Below are 19999 nucleotides of genomic sequence, written 5' to 3' on the forward strand. Positions count from 1 at the left end.
CAGCGTCTCATCGCCCAGTCTGTACGTGCAGCCAGGGTTTCCCCGTCCCAGGTGCAGGACCCGGCACTTGCTCTTATTGAACTTCATGCGGTTGGTGATCACCCAGCTCTCCAACCTATCCAGATCCCTCTGCAAGGCCTTTCCACCCTCATTCGAGTCCACAACTCCTCCAAGTTTGGTGTCATCAGCAAACTTGCTCAAAATGCCTTATATTCCTACATCCAGATCATTTATAAAAATATTGAAAAGTACCGGCCCTAAAATGGAGCCTTGAGGGACCCCACTGGTGACCGCCTGCCAGCCTGACACAGCCCCATTTACCATAACCCTTTGGGCCCTGCCCGTTAGCCAATTGCTCACCCATCGTATGATGTTTTTATTTAGCTGTATGGTGGACATTTTGTCCAGTAGGATCCTATGGGAAACCGTGTCAAAAGCCTTGCTGAAGTCCAAAAAAATCACATCAGCTGGTTTCCCTTGGTCCACCATACGGGTGATCTTATCATAAAAGGAAATCAGGTTAGTTAGGCAGGACCTACCCTTCACAAACCCATGCTGGCTGGGACCAGTGACTGCTTTGTCCCCCAGGTGCGCCTCAATAAGTTCGAGAACCATCTTCTCCATGATTTTACCAGGCACTGACGTGAGACTGACAGGCCTGTAATTGCTAGGGTCTTCTTTCTGACCCTTCTTGAAAATCGGCACAACATTTGCCAGCTTCCAGTCTATCAGGACCTCTCCAGATTCCCAGGATCGTTGAAAGATAATTGAGAGAGGTTCCGCGATGACGTCCACCAGCTCTTTCAGCACCCGGGGATGAATCCCATCCGGACCCATGGACTTGTAGGGATCCAGGTGGAGTAGCAAATCCCGCACACGTTCAGGGTCGGTTGGGAGTTTGTCATCCCCACCGTCCCAGTCCTCCAGCTCAGGGCACCCTGAGTACCGAAGCCCATCATCGGCATTGAAGACAGAGGCAAAGAAGGCGTTAAGCGTCTCTGCTTTGCCTATGTCATTGTCTGTGAGGAGACCTTCCCTATCAAGGAGCGGCCCTATGTATTCTTTAGTTCTCCTTTTCCCATTCACATATCTAAAAAAACCCTTTTTATTTTCTCTCACAGACACAGCCAGCTTCAACTCTAGGTGTGCTTTAGCCACATGAATTTTCTCCCTACAAACACGAACAGCATCCCTGTATTCTTTCCATGACACCTGGCCCTCCTTCCAGTAGCGAAACACTCTCTGTTTCCGCCTAATCTCCATTAGAATGTTCCTGGTCAGCCACGCCGGTCTCCTGCCCCGCCTGCCTGACTTGCGATATTTAGGAATTGCCTGATCTTGTGCTTCTAGGAGGCATCGCTTAAAGAATGACCAGCACTGGTGGACAACGAGGCTTTCAAGAGCAGTTTCCCAGGGAACCTTGCTGACTAGTTCCCTGAGCAGCCTGAAGTCCACTTTCCCCATATCTAGGGATGAGGTTTTGGTGGCACTTTTCCTTCTGTCACCGTAAATTTTGAACTCAACCGCTTCATGGTCGCTATGACTGAGGCGGCTACCAATCACCACATCTCCCACCAGACCCTCTCTGTTTTCTAGCAACAGGTCTAGGAGGGCACCTTTCCTAGTTGGCTCCGTTAGCACCTGCACCAAGAAGTTATCATCTAGGTGCTTCATGAACCTCCTGGACTTGCTCGTGTCAGCTGTGTGGCACTCCCAGTTAACGTCAGGCAGGTTGAAGTCCCCCATAAGGACAAGGGGAGTTAATCTCGAGGCCTCTCTTAGTTCTGTAAAGAATAATTTATCGGCGCTATCGTCCTGGCCAGGCGGTCTGTAATAGACTCCCATATAGCTAGATAACAATCCTCTTCCATTGTTGAAAAGTACTCAGGTTATCCAGGGTATACTATATGCACCCTATATTCAACAATAAAACATGATCTATTCTATACATCTTTCAGAGTGAGTTTCCCTGTTGCTCATGGCAGGGGCAGGGAGGAATTGAAGCCTACAAGCCTACACAATGAGTGTTGTGAGGGGACTGTAGGAAAGAAAACAGTACCAGTGTGTTGAAACACAGTACTGATGTGGTTACCCAAAAATGCCCTTAGAGACGGCCAAGAGCAAGCCAACTTCTCTAGGATATGGACTAAATATAAGATCAGAATGGACTAGATACTGAGATCAGAAGTAGCACAAGTTGAGCACTGGATGGGATATGTAAATGGATGGGATTGAAGCAGAAGGAACATTGGATAAAAATATCGAGAAATTTCGACATCACCTCCACTCATGCAAACGTATGCACAAACGGTGGATGCAGTCAGCTGCTGGAAGACACAATCATTACCAGCAGCCCAAAGACAACAGAATACACAAATACTGTAACTCCAAGTACAGTATCCCTAATTGCATCTGTTCATGGAAATGTTGTTGTTTTTTTTTTTTGTTTTGTTTTGTTTCTTGTTAATTATACATTTTAATTGAACAATTGAACAACTGAGTAATATAGCTTGTATCTCATTCTCCAAGCCTGCTCTGGTCTTCCATTGTTTTCTGTCTTCTCATCACTTTACTTTCAAACACAGAGCCAGAGAGTCACTCTTTAGTCACAGTAAAAGATGAAGGAAAGGGAAGAACAGGAAGCCCTGTTCAAATCATTTTGCTAAAAGCAGGCACTGAACACCCCTGCTCCCAAGGCAAATGCTCACCAGTGCTGACTGGTACCCGTTTGAAGAAGGACTTATCTGCTGGTCTGGGAGTTCTACCACAGCTTAGGGCTCTTCAGGTTAACAGCCAGTGAAGATGCAACTTCTCTTAACATTTCCTCTTCCACTGTAAACAAAAATACCAGCACTGCCCCCAAACACGCCCATGTTTTCCACATGCAGGGGTGCCACCACCCCTCCATTGCAGACTGCACTCCCACTGCTTTCCCTTGCAGTCCAGCAATGTGAGCACAGCCCCCAGCAGCATGGACCATGCTCACCTGCCTTCTCCTCCCAGCCCATGGGGAGAACCATGAGCAAAAAAGGACAGAAGTCACCCAATAGCATTGTTTTTGGTGGTAGAGTCTGTCTCCAGCTCCCAGGGAGGAATGAAGCTCTCTTGAGTTATATGTGAATGGAGTCACTTATATTCAACAAATTTAAAATTGCAATATAATAAAAAAAAATGGCTGAGATGAGGGAGTTTAGACAAGTACAGTATGATATTAACTATTGCATTCTCTTACTAGCATAGGGTATGGTGACAGACAGGAGATGAATTTTTAAAGTTCAGTCTTTCTATCTACCTATAGCAACTATCTCAACATTTACACCATGGTCATCACTGTTTTTTATCTGAGAAGCTATCAGAGCAGTTGAGAACTTGGGAGTTAAAAGAAAAGACCTCTTTTTATCTCAAAGGTCATGTGGATGCCGTAAAAATACAGATATGCCGTTCTATAAAATCCACAGGTTAGAAAGTACATCTATTAAAACAAAACGTGTGCAGATTCATGTTTCCTGTAATATAGTTCTGCTCCTTACTGCAGGGACACAGCTGAGCTACACTTGAGAATATGGGTGCCATTAGTTGTAAGGAAGAAGCAGAAGCTAAGAATGTGTGAGGTGATATTCAGGATACACCTTTATTAATTTTGGTGTGCTTCAGTGCTGGTTCAGCTTACGTTCAGCTTATGTAGCCAAGAACAGCTTATCAGGGAAAGCTGATGCACCCGTTGTCCTTAATGGGACACACAGACAGAGAAAACCTGGCACAGAAGTTCCCCATATCATGACAGGCAATTACAGGCTCTCCTGAACCTCACCCATGCTCATACTCTAGCAACAGACTGTCACACTTGATGCAGACCATCCTCACAGACTTCCTTCTCAGAAATGCAACTTCCAAAGAAAATTAAAAGATGTGTTCATATCTTCTCCCTTGTCTCATGAAGCTGATCAACTGAAGAAGGGAAAAGCAAGGGAAAGGCAAGAGAGGATTTTTTTCAATACAAATATTACCCTCATCTTATACAATCTTTAGCAAACAGGATTGACATTCAATAACTCTATTAAGCAAAATGGGATTTTTTACTCAATTTATGGTTGTATAGTCAGGCATAGGGAGGAAAAAAGGGACAATTCAAATGGAGAAGATATCAAGAAGACTGTGTTCCTTCTGTTAAAAGTCTAAAAGCTGTTAAAAGCTACCTAATAGAGACATTCTGAAAAAGCTTAATTTAATCTGCCCAATTATTAAAATATATCTGTATAGAAATTTACTTGAAAACAATACTTTAGAAACAGAAATGAGCCTGATTTTCAGTAGTGTTAAGCCTCCATACTACCACTGACTTCATCTGGATCTGTGGATGCTCTGCTTTTTTGAAAAAAAATCAAGCCTTAGAAGTTCATGATATGGGAAAATAAAATGTCCACAAAAAGAGGGAGAAGCGCTTGTGTTATGACATTAAATTCTAAGTCTAAAGTTGTGCTGGGAATAGTTATTTACACTGCCGGTAAATTTCATATTGGAAATCCTAGTCCACTGAGAATACTCTCCCCAACTCCCCCAGCCCCCCCCCCAAAAAAAAAAACACAAAACACACACACACCAAAAAAAATACACTAAACTTAAAATTTTTAAGCATGCTTTAAAATGATTTTTTTCTATGTATGAAATTTCATTAATTATATTTGTAAGAGCCTACATATATGTAGATGTACAGGTGTATACATAGCAATATATGGCTGTATGTCATGTATGAAATGGTAATCTGTGTGCAGACACAAACCTTATACTATTGAGACATTCACTTTCATCCAAGTCCAGCTCCTTTTGGTACCAAAAGCAAAATCTCAGACCACTTGTTTGTATATCTGACTATGGATCTAAGCTCCTTACTTCAATGTTTCCCAAATAGGTAGCTGAGTCACAGAACCAGTTAATTCTCAGTGGTAAAGAAGGCAATATAAACTCCCAGCAATATCACCAGACAATGAATTCATTTTGCTACAGGATAAATATACATGATAGGTAACAGTAACATACACAACTAGTGGGTTATGCAATAATTCAGGTAGCTGGGCAATTTAAAAAAATCTGTCTAGTTAATTAATTCAAAGTCACAGACTTACATTTTTAAGTAACTTAACTGTTCCTGAAATGTTTACTAGCTAAATTTGTCAAAATGCATGCCAGTATAAACTTCAGCCAGTTTAAAGCCTGATGTATCTTGCTGATGTTTAAACAGCTGACTGTTTCACTGCTACCTATTTTAATTAAACTGTACACTCTGAAAATAACATTGTGACAAAACATACTAATTGCTAATGTTTGAGTTACCTCTAGAGACTGGCCATATGTTAGGAACCACTGTTTAGCACTGACTTGATTACATTCTGTACTTTACAGGGGCATCATGAAAATATAAAAGCCAAGTGTTTACTACTACTGAAATGGCCCTAATTCTTAATCATTCAATATATTTAAAATTAATGATTCCATTTTCAAAAGCAATCTTTCCCACTCTATTCCCACTGAAATCAGTGGCAGTAGGTCAATACTTTAAGCTTTCAAAAAATCTCACTTTGATAATCACAAAAGATTCCCCTTCTAAGGAGAAGATCCCTCACACAATTTAGATCCCTAACTCTGTGATCACATTGGTACTCACATACTCTTATGGGGCTCCAGTCTTTAAATGAGCACTAGACAAGTAATAAACTTCCATTATGAAGAGTTTTTGAAATCTGCCATTTTATTTGGAAGAACATGGAAATAGACTCATTTGCTTCTGATGTTTATCTACCTAGTGATTCTATATTGTGCAATCATTACAATTATAGGATCTAAAATGATTATATCTAAATCTCCAAATACACGTCTCCCATTAGTGTAAAATTAATGCAAAGGCCATTTCATGCATTTGCTGAGGTCTATAAAGTAACTGAAGCTGTTTAATATAGTAAATCTCCAAGTATCTAGTGCACCCTGGGAATCAGTTACCACTGTCATGGGAATACCTTGAAATATCTTCACTGTTTTACATTAGACACCTGCATTTCGTAGAAATATCTCCAGTAAAGCCAAGACCATGCAAGAGGTCTACTAATGTCATACAAGAGATTTTATTGTCAATGAAACAACCTTGTTGCTTTAATGAAACTAGACTGTTCATAACACAGAGTGAACCTATGGATGATGTTTTTAATGCGGGTTGGGCTTTTTTAAAGGTTACTGTACCCTTGAAAAAGCAGAATAGTGTTTGATCTTTAGCTATACCCAGTTCTGCTCCACCTTTTGAAAAGGCCAGCTTCCACTGAGTCTCCTAAATACCCTCTCAAGGTATGTTTCACAAAGTCTAAGTATTGAAGGAGTTTCATAATTTATTCTTTAAATGGAATTACGTGCAGAATATGTAGGCATACAGGAGAATAATTATTTGCAGAAGCAAACCAGAAGACCTTCTTCTCATCAGTGTTATTGCATCTATTCTTACTCATTGTTAATGTAAGACTGAAAATAAGGACAGGCTAAATAGGCTGAATAAAAGTTTTGGAGGTACAAAGGAAGGAAAACAGTGGGAAGAAAAAAAAAGAGAGAGAGAGAGAGAAGGAAAAGTTTGAAGTACAAACATATGATATTCATTAAGAGATTAAAAGGAAAAGCCACCAATTGCTAGCATTCAGCTCTAATATTATGCTTTACCAAAGCGAACTAAACAACATGAACTCATGTGTACTTTCTGATTTGTAAGTGTCATGCTAAGGGCAGAAGATGAGCAAGTAAAGAATAAATCTATTTAGAATAGATTTAGAAAGAATAAATCTATTTTAGAAACTTTCATTTGAACTTCCTTAGCATGTCTTTGGTAGCACAGCCAGTCCTTATATACAAGGACTTTAACAAGTGATTTTAAAGATAAATGCTCACAAAATATTTGCACAGAGAAAAATCAGAATTTTTAATCATGAAAATTTTGACAGAAAATTAACTTACAAAGCTTAAAATCAACTCCCAACAACAACAACAAAATTGCTCCTCTATCATAACCAAATAGAAATAACTTGAAACCAAACTCACTGTCATCAGTTCACAGGTTATCCATATGCTGAAACAGACATTTATAAAAGCTATGTGAAGATAAGACTACACTTGGAATATACAAATAATAACCAGAAGAAAAGGTTAAATCTAAATAATTTCTTCAGTTCAGTAGTTTCAACCCTGACTCACATTAATATCCTTCTAGAAAGGACTTTCAGATGAAGTTCTTGTGTTTTTATTTCATCTTGCATATATAGTTTGATTTAGTTTTTAATAATCTCAGTTGGCCTCTTAATGTTTAACATCACAACTTAATTGAATTTTTGCATTTGTCACCTGAAATGATTTTTCTCTTTAATCTGTCCTATTGAGGTTTTCCCTTTTTCCATTCTCAGAATAATAAAAAATAAAATAAAAAATGGAGGAGGGGGATGAGTGATTTTCTGTACTTTCTACTCTGTCTCATTTTTTATCAATTCCATTTAGGCTTTCAGTTTCAAAGGTGGTGTTGGCAGCCAAACTTCTGAGAACATATTAAGAGATCATTCCCCAAATTAGGATCATTGTTAAAGAATTTAGAGAACTGACCATCATGAAGACAAGCGACAACTTTTCTGTGCCAGGCTTTTTTCCACTCAGTATCCAATATGAATCACCCTTTACCCAAGATTTTTTGTTTTAGTCCAGTCCAGTGAAAGTGAAATTTTCCTCTAAGTAACCTCCTCTTTAAATAAATGCACCACCTGAACAGTTCACAAATCCCCGTTTTCCCGAGTTCTCATCTCCAACCTGAGTTAGCATGATCCTTAAGGGTCCCTTCCAACTCAGGATATTCTATGATTCTATGATTCTATGATCTGTGTGTCTACTTCTTATGAGTGTCTCATTACCAATTCAGACTCAAGTTGCAATCAATCCTCCCTTTTCAATCAATCACTGTGAAAACTATCATGGTCATGAATCATAAATGTTGAAAAGGTCTTCAAGATCATTTGGTCCAACCACGCCCACCACCAATATTACCCACTAAACCATGTCCCTACGTATCACATCAAACAATTCCTTAAACACCCCCAGGGAGTGTGACTACACCACCACCCTGGGCAAACCATTCCAATGCTTGACAACTCTTTCTGAGAAAAAATGTCTCCTAATTTCCAAACTGAGCCTCCCCTGGTGCAACTTGAGGCCGCTCCCTCTAGTCCTATCACTAGTTACCTGCAAGAAGAGTCCAAGACCAGTGGCCAGCTGGATTTCCTTCTGTTTCCCGCTACTCTCTTGGCCTGGCCATCCAGCCAGTTTTTAACCCAGCAAAGAGCGTACCTGTCCAAGCCATGGGCTGCCAGATTCTCCAGGAGAATACTAGGGGAGACCATGTCAAAGGCCTTGCTGTAGTCTAGGTAGACTACATCAACAGCCTTTCCATCATCCACCAGATTGGTTACCTGGTCATAGAAGGAGATAAGGTTGGTCAGGCAGGACTTGCTTTTCATGAACCCATGCTGACTGGGCCTGATCACCTAGTTGTCTTGCACATATTGTGTGTCTTGCACTCAAGATGATTTGTTCCATAACCTTCCCTGACATCAAGGTCAGGTTGATAGGCCTGTAATTCCCTGGATCCTCCTTATGACCCCTTCAATAGATGGGTGTCACGTTAGCAAGTCCAGTCATCTGGAACCTCTCCAGTTGATCATGACTGCTGATGGATGATGGAAAGCATCTCAACAATCACATCTACCTCCCTCAGTGCCTTTGGGTGGATCCCATCTGGCCCTGTGGACTGGTGACAGTCCAGGTGGAGTAGCAGGTTTCTAACTGTTTCCACCTGAATCATGGAGGGATTATTGTGCTCTCCATCCCAGACTTCCAGGTCAGGAGGCTGACTACCCTAAGGATAACTAGTCTGACTATTAAAGACAGATGTAAAGAACGCACTGAGAATCTCAGCTTTTTCCTTGTTCTCAGTAAAGTCCTGTCAGCCTGGCCAGTAACTTGGTTGTCATCTTCAACAGAGAGCTCTAGACCCCCACATTTAAATTACTTCAAAGTCCTCAAATCTACATTTTTATATGTTCCTGCAACTTACTTCACAATTAAGGCAACTGCCTTCCCAATGGCCTTGAAAAATGCAAATTTATTCTCCTTATGTTCATTCAAAGCACTGCTGAAAAGTCCACTTTCCAAAGTCCACTGGTTTTGAATAGACCCAGGTAATTTCTAACACTGTGTTCTCTGGTTCCTCCTTTCTACTGTACCAGAAGCAAGGTATTTGTTTTACCCTCTCCTATGATTTTTCTACTATCAGGTCATAACGTCACACTTTACAACCTACTTGCTACATTTTCCGACAGTCATGGTATGTTTTCTCTCATAGCACAGCATAGATTTTAAAAGAGTTTACCGCAAAAACCCACAAAACCATGACAATTACCTTCCTTCCGTTAAACTCTTCCCAAGGGACCCCTCAACATTAAACATCCATGTGGAAAGATGTTACCTTTTCCCTTCATGTCTCCTTCAACTGCCTCCACAGCTGCACCTGGTTTGGGAGCTCTGGGTTGGTGCAGCAGCCAGTACAGTGTGCTCCTGTGACCACAGCTCCCATGAGCTGCAGGTATACGGAAAAAAATAATCAGCAAATATAAAACCTATATGACCAGTATGGCAAAGGAGCAAGCAGTGCCAGCTGCCTTGCCTGCACAGCTACAAGACTTGACATTAAGGAAACAAGGGAAACTGCTAACTTATGCTGTCACTTATGCAGACACCAGAAATTCAAGAAAGAGTAGTAACCAATCAGCCTCTATCCCATATCCCTCAAAGTCCTGCACACACTAGGATTTTCCTGCTTTACTCTGTGTTCTGTAAGTAGTTGGGACTTGAAATGGTAATTCATGTTCATCTTTTCAAGCCTTGCAGATATCTCATCGCCACAGTGTTACTCCAAGTAATGAAACACAGACATTAATTCAGTGTATTACTACCTCCCCCAGTCAGTCCAGAGGCAGAAAGCAAAACTGCAAAAGTTTTGCAGCGTACATAATTTACAAGATGTTCTTAAATTAAAACAAAAAACAAACAAAAAAAAAAAAACACATCTTAATAACAAGTACATGTACAAGATCTGATGTATGAGAAATATATTCAAGTCTGCTTCAAAATGTTGGCATTTTCAAGACATGACCATTTAAAGGGCATAACCTAATGAATCATTAGCACCAAAGCCCATCTAAATTAAAACTATAAGAAGATGCTTTTAGAAGCATCACTCCCTCCCCCTCCCCCTCTTTTTTTTCTCTCCACCCTTGTTATTTCACTTTCAGGGAATATTCAGAAGTCCATTTACTTAAACGTGCTCTTAAAAATGTCTCATTCTGATAGATTTGATGGAGTTCTTTCCTCTTTTGTCACGGGAAATAAATCAGACATGGTGTTTTTAAGAAAGAAAATGTGTCAGATCAGGTTCCTATTCTCAATGGAAGGGGAAAGGGATTTCTCTCATTTTTATCTCTGCCCTAATTTCAGATTAATTTTTACATGGTATGCATGAATTCATGTATTTACATTCTTTCTACAGGTGTCTACTTAACGTAATGATATATTTGTGCACATATTAATATTTTCTGTGAGCTTTTATGAGCATTAAATAATCCTAAGCAGGATCTCCTGATGATTTTATCCAGCTTCTATAATATCCAGAGACATTTAAGAAATTGTCCAGAAAAATAATAATAACAACAACAACAACAACAATAATAATAATAATAATAATAAATAATGTTAATATAATGACAAACATAAATATCAATAAACTTCTACTAGCTGAAACTCAAATATTTGAGCTCTGCACAACATAACTTATCTTAGCTCTGGCCCAGCCTGCATGTGAAGGCACACCAAATGTCACAATTCCCAAATTCCCACAGCATCACAGGGAAGAAGACTTGCTCATATTTCCAAAAGAAAATTTTGGTCTGTAGGAGCTGAAAAGGAAGAGGCAGTGTTTTAGACACTGAAGCCTTTCCAAACATTATGCCCAACCCACCTACAGCAACTAACATAGGATACAAGCAGCTCCCCAATATTACATCATATAATTTAGTATGATGGGACTGCAGACGACTCTTTTATGAATAAGTTTACATTGTGAATGATTATTTTTGGGCTCTCATACTCTCTTCCTCCACCATCACCACCCAAAAATCTCTACGTTGCTTTCTAAAACAGTATTTCACCCTAAAAGACAGAGCCCAAGAGAACCATTCTTGAGAATTTTACTCCTAAAATCTTGCCAGCTTACCTGAATAAATTTCCTTATGTGATTCTCTGGAAATAAGGCCTCTTTGATTTAACTGCCCCATGCCTATTTTTTTGCATACAGAAAATTTGTGGAGCTTCCTACATTTGAGTTGCACATGTCTGCAAAGGTGAAATAAAGCCAATAGGAACAGAATAAGTAGAATCAGAAAAGAAGCCCTAAATGTTTGAGGTCACATATCAGATACAGATATAATTTAAAAATACATTAAATTTCTATAATGGTTTAACTGACAAAGCAGCAATCTGACTTTCTCACCCTACTACCAGTGTTTAAGAATGCTGACACTTGAAGTTTGGGTTCAGTCTATATGAGAAGTAGGGTGAGAAAATTGGGAGAAAAAATTTAAAAAATCCCAATTTAGGAGTTCTAGTTCCTAAGTCTTTTTGTTACTTCCAGAAAGCTCACCCACATATAAACATAAAAACGGGCACCTAAGCTTGAACGCTATGTACACCCACTTCACCAGACTGATGTTAGTCATTTCCAGCAATATCTTTATTGCACAATTCAGCATAAGAGCCTGAATATTAACTTTTATTCTCTTTTTATATTTATGTACATTAATGACAACTGAAAGGTGAAAGAAGTGCAATCTAAATATGAATACTAATTAAAGGGAAATATTTTCATATTTATTTTGACTTAAATGGTTTAAGTGGGATGAGCACAAGCAGAGAAGCTGACTCTATGGAGAAAGGGAAAGAGACAATCAGAGTCAGAAGTGATGGAAGTATGACTGATTCATTAAATTCATTCAGAACACTGAATTATGTAGGGCTAGTCTCATGTTGGCAAAAAAAAGGTGGATGGACAGCATCATATTTTTCATATATTCTGTTAATATGTGCATTTCCCTCTCTTAAAACATGTCAGAATTAACTGTGATCACTTTGCAATAACTTTCCACTAAGAAGCCACTAATCCGTATTTTGCAAATCTGAAATTTCTGGGGAATGCTATGTTTCATGGGATGTGCCAAATCCATTCGCTCGGGACATAAGCCTTGATATTTCCAGCTCCTCTGCCAATGGATGGGGTTCTTGAAGCTATGAAGCTGCCATGCCAAGGAGTAGCCCCCAGAATTTGGAAGAGCTGACCAGAATTGTTTCAGCCACAACCACAAATCATTTCGTTTTTCCAAAGAGGTAAAAAAAAATATAAAACTGACCTGGCAAGTGAGATCATGAGCCTAAGGAGAGCCCAATTAAATTCAACAGATTCTCTCTGATGTGCCAGCAAAGGGGAATAAGCACTTAAAGGAAAACTGAATCATAAAATAAATGATAATCTGTTCACTACACACAATTACAAAGAAGAGTAAAACATTACAAAAAAAAATATATATATATAATCTATTCTATTATTTTTTCCAAAGCATAAACAAAATGCCTTTATTCCAAAGTTTTGAGGGCTTATAACTAATTAAAAATATTCATAACAAACAAAATTACTTGCTCAGTCCAAATAACTCCCTGCCCACATAAATCAAATCAACCCAGAATCACACAAAAAAAAAAAAAAAAAAAAAAAAATCCCAGCCTGCCTCATGCTCTTCAACCCTCAGCAAAAGCTCAGCAAAAAAATATCTCTGCAGCATGTTCTGAAAGTTAAATTTGGGCTATTTTGGACCTCAGGGAGAATAAATTCTGAAATCAAAGAATCTTCATGGAAACCCCCTATCACCATTTCCTTTCTATTAAGAGGAAAGCTCTATCACTTATGCATCTCTTCAGATGATACCTATGGTAATACACAGATATGTAAAAAATACTCTGTTAAAAGACCAGCTGAAGTAATTTATACTTTTTTCATTAACTTTCACTCACTTCTGAATAGCAAGTATCTTGCAAAGAGCGCTGGTGCATTACAACATCCTACAGACAGATAGTCACAATCTGTGTTAGCATCAGTGTTTGAATCATTTTAAGGTCTAGGATATATACATTTGGCGTATGTTTTGACTCAAAATGGAAAAGGTGAAGATGTTGACATTTGGTCTTACACAACTATCACCTTCTAGATATGGAAGAGAAAAGAAAGCCTTTGGCCATCTCAGATTTTTTTCGGTATTCCTAAAATCCAAGAAAATTTGTATAGTGTTCAAATAGACTTCCTGCAAGAAGTGTATTTCAAGGATCTCTCAAGGGTATTTTGTGATGTCCAGAATAAAAGAAGCACCACTTTTTGTCTCTGAGTGACTTCTGAACACATCTTCTGGTTCTTTCTCATAGCCTTATTCTCACTACTGTTGCTCCTGTCTCGTCTGAATCTTCAATATTTTACTGCCTTCCACTTGTCTCAAACTCTTGCCAAGACCATATGAAATAGTGAGAAAGAGCTGGGTGTCACAAGAGTTCATGCCACTCACGTAATTGGTGTATGTATAGCACTGAATTGGGTGGAAAGCCCAGGTTAGTATCTCACAAGTCAATTTACCTGAGGTTCAACAAATTATCATGGCTTACACAGATTTCAGCTTTAGGTGTGGCATAATTGACTAATACAAAATCTACCTTTCACAGACAGAACTTAATCTAATGTTGCCTAGTAAAGTCTAGACAATTGAAAATGTATCAGCATTCATAAACTGCTGGGAATAATACAATTTGTTTAATAACCTTCAGTTACAAAACTGGTATCAGATTGCCAAGATGCCAAACATCAAAGTCTAAGAAACGTGGACGTTTCCTAGGGTTTTCAACTCTTTGCTCTCATGTATTTTAGTGATGAAAGCCATTTCAGCTCTTAATTGTTCCTCTAATCATCATCCAACCTCCTGCAATAAACAAAGTAAATAGCCTCACTTTCAGAGCACCATTCACATCAGGGAAAGGTAAAAAAATACAACAGTGACAAAAAAAAAAACACCTAATATTTACTCGCAGTGCACCAGAGAAGAGTCAAAGCCATAATATATGATTTCAAACTTTGCCAAGGACAGAAGGAGCTCACAGACACTATTCAAAATGAGAAATCTTTAATTATGTAGAAACTAATTAATAGTAGAATAGTAGAATTACAGTCTTTTACTTATATGGGCCTTAATCCACAGTTTGTCCACCTCTTACTCTGAAGTACCTCTTCAAACACAAGCGTTCAGGCTCTACTTAAAATTTCATGTTCCAACCAGATCTTTATACAGTGACCTTATTCTGATTAGTACTCCATGGTTTTACCAGTCCCATTTGTTCCTGAGCAGAAGGCATTTAAAATTCCAGAGTAGCTTCACAAACTTCACATGCGACTGACAGCAAACTCCCAGGTTTCTGAGGGTTTTTCTGATATATTGCACCATGGGACTCTGAGACATAGCACTCAGAAGTTTGAATGAAGACCAGCTTTCCAAAACTCAGCCTCAGGGGCACATTCCAAACTTCACCCAGAAAAAAATGGTGCTGATAACAAACACCAGACACAAAATCCTTACACACTACTCAAAGGTGTGGACAGGAAGCATTCAGAGGTGTGGGCATGAGTGGACAGGAAGTCTTGCATGTATTCACATGGTTGCAAAAGGAAGTAGTGGTGGTTCAGAATGAAGATGGTTTCCTAGCCTGGGTCCTTTTCTAAATGTACATAGCCCTGACCTTTTTTCTTCATATGTGCATAAAGATTGACACAGTATGTATTTAAGTGCATAAGCTAGTAACCTCATTTAAAAAAAGAGCTATGAACTCAGCAGATCTCAGAAGTCAAGAAGTCAAGTCAGTTACTTGAGATTACTAATTCAGGCTTGGAGACAATGAAGCAGCCGCAACACTACACACCACTTTCCAAGTGTCTATAATTTAAAGCTACCTAATGTGCACTGCTATAAAGTTCTGTTTTCAGTTGTTTCTAGTTTTGCCAGACTCTCAGAATCTGGACTGAAATTTTCTACAGCAGAATTATGCCCCAGGCTTCCCTTTTCCTTTCTCCCTTTTTGTTTTCTGAGTTTCAGTTAAAACTGTTCAGCTATTCAGCTATTTCTGAGAAAATAAATATATATATATTAAAAAAAAAAAAAAAGAGAGAGAGAGAGAGAAAAACATGTTGTTTTGTCCTTTTTTTGGTTGGTTTTGGTTTCTTCTTTTTTTTTTTTTTTTAAGAAATTAAAAGAACAAAAAATCTCGATTTATGATCTATGCTGTCTCCTTTCTTTTGACTAGGATATGAAAGGTCACATAAACAAAACAAAACAAAAACACCTCATGCCAGGGTTATTAATTCTTGTGAAAAGCTGCCCAAATTTGGCAAAGTTAAGAGCCTCCCAGGGATTCTGGTTCATATGCATCAGCAGAGACTTCAGAGCTTAACTTTCATATTTTCCCAAGATTCAGCTGCCACTTAAATGCTCTAATCTTTTCCCTGTTCTTCCTCATCCTGTCAACTCGGGCTGCCCTGTAGTCATGCCCATGGCCCAAAAGCAAATTCTTGGTGTTTCTCACCTATGCCTACCTAGACAGCATTTCAGGGGGAGAAAATAAAGTAAAAGGGAGAGAAGAGCTGCAGGACATGAAAGTGAAATAGCAAATCAGCACCAAAGAGACAGTTAGGTGAGTTAAGGCAAAAGACAGTAGTCAAAGATGAGCAGAAAATGAATAAGTAGGAGAAAATACAAGGAAGATAATATTACAAATGAAACTTAGGAGTTCTAAGTTGGCCCCAACAAGTGAAACTTTATCATGAAAGTAGGCATTATGTTGCCAGCTATGTAACTGCCCACAGCACTCACATTGTTCTAGTTATGGTCCAGAAACCCAAGGCTGCTTTAAGAGATCTCAAAGTCAAAGTGATTCTCTATTTTAGACATTTCTACTTTTTTTTTTTTTTTTTTTTGGTTGAGGAGCTACATTAAAGTATTTGTGATTAAAATCATACTGGTATTCTATACAGGAAATACCAGTAATATTGCATTTACATACAACTTCAATTCTATTCCTTTATGAATACAAATCACGATAGTGCTTTTAATTACAGGCTCACCTGCCTCATTCACTGCATGAGAGAAACCTACCTTGGGAAAAAATATGACCTATACGAGGGAAAAGGCTAGCGTGTACAGGATCCCTACCTCATCTCTTACAAAAGATGTAAAGTGATTAACACAAGGTATCAGAGAAAGAAAAGCAAGGATAGTCTTCCGTTCAAAGTATTCAATTTTTATAGTTGAAAAATAAATAGGATTCCATCTCTTTTATCACCTTTTACAGTTACAAACAGTGTGCTCTGCGCTTTTGAATTCTGAATGAAAGGCACCTGGGGTCAGGTTGGCACAGGTACCAAATACTCCCACCTGAAATGAATAGGAACTGTGCTTTCAACATTAAAAGAACGATGAGATACCAAATGTTTAAAAAGGAATTGTGAATGTTAGATACTTAGTGAGGATGAGCCCTGTTGAAAGTTGCAGAGTCAGTTTTTAGCTTTTTCTGAGAGGGTGACTCTTTCTCTCAAGGACTTTGAATGGCTGAAGCAATTTTTCTTTGTGAATGACTTAGCTTTGGTAAACACCATAACATGGGAAAAATAAGCATGGTTTTGTACTAATTATAGGGCTTGAAGGAGCTATCTTAAATAAGGAAAACAATATAAATGTTGTAATGCTTGGTAACTGAATGAGGCCTTCTTCTGCAGTTAAACTAATAGAGTGAGTTCTTACTTTCAGTACATTTCTACATGTTACAGTACATTTCTACAAGGGCACAGATTAATCTTGTATAAATCTCATTTGCTCTTAACTGTTACCCTGGGATTTTCAAACTCTGAGTTCTTGACTCTGCTACTCTTTGTGTTCTTACTGCAGAATCTTCTTGTTGATTTTTCTTGAAGTATCTGAGTCCATGGGAGAAATCTGGCCTGTTGATGGATGGGATACCTTTCAAAGTAGTTGTCATAGAGTCCCCTTACAATAAGATGAAAGTTAGCTGTAGATCTTTCTTCTCTGGAGTGCAAGGTGTCCTTGAAAATAGTAACTTCCAGAAATGAATCGATAAATACAGCTAATTATTGGTAAATAGTATAAAGTCATCCCACTTTCTAGGGCTCTGATCTTATCATAACTCGTATATTAGACAGGGTCAGCACTGAATCAGCATGTAGCTTTGAATCCCCTGAGGGAAAACTTGTGAGCTCCAGACTGCAATGGTGGTAATTCAGTAGGTGGCATTATATCCTTAAAGATGGTGCCAAGACAGTCCCCTTCTAGGGTATTTTATGAAAGCAAATTCTAAGCATAATCTAAATCTTTGTGCCCCCCCCCCCCCCATTTTTTTTTTTTATTTTTTTGAATGGATGCAAATGTAATCCCACAGAATTTCCTTTCTCCAGAGGGCAAAAAGGGAGCTGTGAGTGTAAGCATTTCTGCTAAGTCTCAAAGGAGTTCTGTGCTCAGTCTTCCATGGAGGATGTAGGCCTCAAAACTGCAATGCTTTAGGTACCTAAAAGGTATTTAAATCCTCTTTCTGTCTGTCAGAGACCTACGTTTTGGTAGCTATGTTCCAGCCAGCAGCCTGTGTGTGCATACCAACCCTTAACCTCTATTAAAACTTTGAATCTGGCCATTATTAGCTAATTTATCTCGGATTACTCATGAAACCTGCAGATGCTAGTCTTGGCCCCTACACAGAAGACAGCCTGAACTCGCTGAAGGATAGGGACTCACTATCTACTTAATTCAGAGCTGAGGGCTCCACTTGGTGGTAGGGTTCAGAAAGACTCCTTTCAGGTACTCATTTTCTTCCTGAACTAGAACTGTTATTTTGCATTCTGTACTGAAAGTTGCATTTACTACTGATTTTAAATCTTTAGGAGGTAAAGAATTTAACTTTCAGGTTACTTATTATGATGCTCTAAGATGAGAGAAGCAAAAATAAGGCAGAAATTTTTAGTGTTTGTTAGGAGGGTGGTTGCTAAAAATGAGACGTAGTTAGAGACAAAACAAATACTTCAGGTATATACCCAGTTAACTCATAATTTATAAGAAATGCAAGTTGGAAATTATTTTCTTAAATAGTGAGGCAAAACATAAATAAGGGACAAATTAGACTCAGACCCCATATGGACTTAGGTAGCCACTTCGTTCCAGATCCTCTAGGTATTCCTGTTGACTTCCAGAGACCAGATTTCATTGAAAATGGATGGACAGACCTGTAATTTCTTAACTGACCTTTGAAAATAGGATTAATTCCTAAACCTCTGAAGTACTTTGGCAAACTTTATTCCAAGTTGTTTCTGTAGAGACAGCAAGCCACATCACATTTTAACTTTACAACTGTATGCCTTCTCGCACACTTCTCTTTGGGACTTGACAGGGAGTGAACATAAATGATACACTTCATAGTTATGGATGCCCTTTTGTTTTGTCTTTCAAAGAGTATGTGCAGAGAGTGCATGGCATGACAAAGGATATTAAGAAGTTGTAAAAGAGAAACTTGATCCTGGTCTCCAGTCTGGCAGGGCTTTGTAGGTGTGGTCCTCATACCATTACACTGATTACTTTGTTGAGATTGAAACTGTAGTTTGCAGAATTCAGCCTTAGAAAGAACAAGCTGCCTCTATTTTGATATCCACAAAAGTGGGGTGGGAGTGGGTGGGTGGCAAGAGGTTGCAAGGGGCCTGAAAAAGTCATTCAGAAAACTGGCAAGAGTTTAAATTTTTCCTATGAAAATCTTGTCAGCTGCTACTTCAGTCTTTGAACAACATTCTCACCAATTCTGATTCTAGTTCTTCAGAGTCAGTTTATTCAGCTTGTTATGAATGACTTTCAGCTGCTCTGTAAATTGTTATTGTCCAGGCTCCATTGCAATGAGGGGTCACTTGCAGTTTCCATTATAAACCCAGGTTTTCAGGTGTTTATTATAACTTGGCAGTTTTCAAATCTGGGTTAAAAATTGGTATACTTTTTTTTTTTTTTTTACTTTTTTTTAACTTTTTTTTTCTTTTTAAGACCAGATGGGCTTTTTACTCTTTCTCTTTTTCCTTCTCCCACCTAGATTTTAACCTTTTTAGGAGCTAAATAAAATTGCTATCATCTGCAACTATTTTTTTTTCAATTTTTTTTTCGTACAGAAATTAATTTCTCTATTACTGGTAGTATTTTGAGGGCCATGTTTGTGATGTGTTCTTTTTGTTTGCCAAAACTTGAGGGTTTAAAAGTTTCCTGTTTGTGTGTCTTCAGTTTGTCCAGCAAGTAACTCAATTCATTGTCCCAAGTCACAGTGATTTCAGTGGGGCTCCGCATCCTTGATCCAAGTTTTAAAAGACTCATAATATCTTTGCAAAACATCCTGTAGGGGTGCAGTGTTAAAATTAGTTCATATTACTTAAAGCAAAATGAAGGGAATTCAGTGGAACAATATGCACCCATTCACCAAGCTCTAATTACAAAATCACAAATTATTACTAAATTCAGAATGGGGGGGAAGCGGGGGAAGGGGAGGTGAAGAAGAGGATCTCCCACTTCTGATGGTGCCTGCCTACTTAAGCTTTGAACACTGAACACCAGAATTTCCAGCAAGTTTTTTATTTTTTTTCCTGTATTAGAAAAAATACTTGAAACTTTTAATGGGAGGTCAATGAGTAAGTTATAAAAATTGCACTATTCTTTGTTAGATAGCCCAATAGTGTAATTTAAGTAAACATCCTAAACTTGATATTTCC

Source organism: Anas acuta, chromosome 1, assembly GCF_963932015.1.
Source record: "Anas acuta chromosome 1, bAnaAcu1.1, whole genome shotgun sequence".
NCBI classification, from domain to species: domain Eukaryota; kingdom Metazoa; phylum Chordata; class Aves; order Anseriformes; family Anatidae; genus Anas; species Anas acuta.